This window comes from Mus caroli, chromosome 4 (genome assembly GCF_900094665.2).
Source record: "Mus caroli chromosome 4, CAROLI_EIJ_v1.1, whole genome shotgun sequence".
Taxonomy (NCBI): domain Eukaryota; kingdom Metazoa; phylum Chordata; class Mammalia; order Rodentia; family Muridae; genus Mus; species Mus caroli.
Window position 1 is genome coordinate 33,461,364 of NC_034573.1, and position 3,920 is coordinate 33,465,283.

The 3,920-nt window shown below is 38.1% G+C and overlaps 1 non-coding gene across 1 annotated transcript; it reads right to left on the reverse strand.

The window, feature by feature from the left end:
• Positions 1 to 3,462: 3,462 nt before the first annotated feature.
• LOC115030931 lies at positions 3,463 to 3,626 on the reverse strand. The gene has a single exon (XR_003836530.1). It is a non-coding gene; the product is annotated as a U1 spliceosomal RNA (small nuclear RNA).
• Positions 3,627 to 3,920: the final 294 nt, after the last annotated feature.

The following is a 3,920-nucleotide window of genomic DNA, read 5'->3' on the forward strand; positions in this document are numbered from 1 at the left end:
AAAAAAAAAACAAAAACAAAAAAAACCACAATCTATTCACATTTTTAACATAAGAGCAAACACGGCTCTGAATTAATATTAAAATCCATTCTATTTTGATGGACAATAGGGAGTATATATAGTTTGGAATAATTCTGCCTATTTTAAAAATCATTCAGAAAAAGTAAATAATTTTAGGCGAGTCCTCAAACAGTAATGTAGGCTGGCCTATAGCTGATGGTAATCCTCCTGCTTCAGTCGTTTCAATACTGAGATTACAGGTATGAGATACCAGACCAGATTCAGGAAAAGAAAATAGTAAGTTGCCCTAAACATAGTTTGAGTAGTCTTAAATGGATCTTTTGGATTTGTTGAATAACAAGTCACAATTTTACCCTACTATGGTACAAATGCAACTTCTTTTAAGTACAAAGTTTGAACTGATGGCCCACATTTGCCAATGAGGCCACTGTCCAGATCATAGGGATTTCATCATAGGGATCACATGAATATCCATTCTCACAGATATCATTCTTTGGGTGATTAAGTCTGAAAGCAAACGTAGACCACCATGCCGTATAAAAATTATAAATTCATCTTCTTTTTTTAATCTCCTTTTTATTATTTTCTTTATTTACATTTCAAATGTTATCCCCTTTCCTGGTTTCCCCTCAGAAAACCCCATGTCCCCTCCCACCTCCTCCTGCTCACCAACCTACCCACTCCAGTTTCCTGGCCCTTGCACTCCCTTATACTGAGGCATAAAACCTTCACAGGACCAAGGGTCTCTCCTCCCACTGATGACCGATTAAGACATCCTCTGCTCCATATGCAGCTAGAGCCATGAGTTCCACCATGTGTTTTCTTTGGTTGGTAGTTTAGTCCTAGGGAGCTCTGGAGATACTGGTTAGTTCATATTGTTGTTCCTCCTATGAAGCTGCAAACCACTTCTGCTCCCTGGGTATTTTAAATTCATTTTCCTTCTTTTTTCATAGCAATGAGCTATTATTTTCTAATTAAATAGTTCAATAATTTAAGAAATAAAAAGTATTAAAATATAAATGACTCAGATGGTTTCAAACACAAACATGTTTTGTCCACTTGTAAATTAATTTTAGTGAGTATTAGATACAAAATATACAATACTTATGAGCTAACTTTAAAATGCTATTATTGGGCAATGAATTTGAAAAAATATAAAGAAATCATGTACATGCAAAATACATTCAGTTGGGAAATAACAAAACTCAGAATCTTAAATGGAGACATATGCTGAGAAATAATCATCACTGATATGTCAAAGAAACACAGAAAAGGTTGGGTGTGATGGGGAGAAAGACAGCTAGACATGGTGTGTTGAAAATACTCATTCATACTTGAAGAACTGTGGGAAATCTAGTAAGGATGACTGTCAAATAGCTGCATTCAGGAGGTCAAATTAATCTTAAAGTCTCAGCAAACCATTGGCTTGAATTGAGTCTAGGAATGGCCATTTTTTTATTATTATTGGCAAGAGCAGTTATTATTAATCCTTTCACCATAAAACAAAAGTGTCATGAGACTGTTTTATACTCTAAAGAAGACGTATTGTTTATAACTTTCTTTGAAATAGGTATCACTCCAATACTATTCATCTACCAAGCAATAGCTTATTCCTCTATGCAATGAACAAAATTAGATATTGCTCATTAGCCCAAAGGTTGCCTTAGCTGTGCTCCTTGTCTTAATTTAAGTGTGCAGCTCACAGTTGCTACAATTCAATCAAATGCCTATATTTCTTTAGAAAGACTATATTTAAAGATAAAATAATGATTTACTACACACATACTACCATGCAATAAAATTTAAATACCTATCCACTTGGAGGTGTGTCTACAGAATCACTTATATAAAATCTTAGGCATGAAATAAATCTCTAAAACTTGTCAGGCATATTTTTGCCACAGTATCTTTTTGGGCTTTCATTCATGTGTATCAGAATTTGACCTGATTGTAAAGATGTACCCAACTACTAAACTACTATATCCAACAGTGATATTATTTCTTAGTCTTTTACTTCAGGCTATGGCAGGATCCCAAATTGAATATATCCTGTTCTAAAAGAAAGAAAGTAAAGCAAATATTATAAGCACAGTTAATACTACTCTACATGTTCATATTAAGGAACATTTCAGAGCTATTATAAATATGCTAACTCTGATATCTCCTGCTGTGAATCTAATATGAAATTTATTACATATCAAATGCTGCCTCCCTCACAGTCCCCCCTCACAGAAACCCATCCTTCTTACCCTCTTCCTATGAGAGGGTAGGGTCTCCTGAACCCCCAAGTATCCTCCCACCATGGCACATCAAATTTCTGCCAGAGTAGGGGCATCTTCTCCCACTGAGGCCAGACAAGTCAGCCCTGTTGGGGAACAGATACCACAGTTAGGGTGCAGCTTTAGGGAGAGCCTCTGCTCTAGTTGTTGGAGCCCACATCGAGACTGAGCTGCATTTCTGCTACATATGTTCTGGGGGCCTCATTCCAGCCCATGTGTGTTCTTTGGTTGATGGCTCAATTCATGAGAGCTCCAATTGGTCCAGGTTAGTTGGCACTGTTCCATTTTTGTTTGTCCCTGCATTTTAGACAGGACAAATTTTTTATGGAAGGTTTTGTGGGTGGGTCAGTGTCCTTATTCCCCCACCTCACTGGGAGTCCTGCCTTGCTACAGCAGGTGCCCTCTTCAGGTTTCATGTCCCCATTGTTTGGCATCTTGGCTAATGTTACCTGCCCTAACTCCTGGGAGCCTCCCCCATCACAGATCTATAGGACTGCCTAAATATTCCCCTTAAACCACACCCCTGGCTGCTGCAGAATTCCATTAATTTACTTGGCCCCTGAATCTCTCTCCTGTCACTCTACATACCTGATCATGCCTCCCCTTTTTCTCTCCCCCTTCTCCCACCCATTTCCCTCCTTCCCTCTGCCTTCGACTATTTTATTCCTCCTAAGAGTGATTCGAGTATCCTTGCTTAGGCCTTTCTTCTTATTTAACCTCTGAGAATCTGTGAGTATATCATGGATATTCTGTGCTTTATGATTAATATCCACTGAGTACATAGCATGCATGTCCTTTTGGGTCTGTATATTTCACTCAGGACAATACTTTCTAGTTCCATCCATTTGCCTGCAAAATTCATTGATGTCCACGTTTTAAATAGCTGAATAATATTACATTATGTAAATGAATCATATTTTCTGTATCCATTCTTCAGATGAGGGACATCTAGGTTGTTTCCAGTATCTGGACATTTCAAATAAAACTGCTATGAACATAGTGGAGTATGTGTCCTTGTGTATAGTAGAGCATCTTTTGAGCATATGCCGCGGAGCAGTATTCCTGAGTATTCAGGTAAAACTATTTCCACTTTCTGAGAAACAGCACAATTGATTTCCAGAGTGGTTGAATAAGTTTGCAATCTCTTTATTTTTTTTCCCCTCAGGAGAGAGTGTGAATGCAGTACCCCACTACCACAAATTATGCAGTCCAATTTCCCACATTTGGGGAAATCGTAGAGGTCAGCACATCTGGAATGCAATGGATAAGCCTCACCCTGGGAAAACCACCTTCGTGATCATGGTATCTCCCTTGCCAGGTAAGTATGCAGCCTCACCAGCAATGGAGAAGTGTTTCCCTTTCTCCACAAAGTGGATCAAAGACCTCGACAGACTACCAGATACACTAAATCTAATGGAACAAAAAGCAAGAAATAGCCTTGAAAGCACTGGTATAGAGACATTTTTATAAAAAGAACACCAATGTCTAAGCTCTAAGATCAACAACTGAAAAGCTTCTGTAAGGCAACGGACACTGTAATTATGATAAAATCATCAGCTACAGATTGGGAAAAGATCGTCACTAACCCTACATCTGACAGAGGGCTAATATTCAAAATAT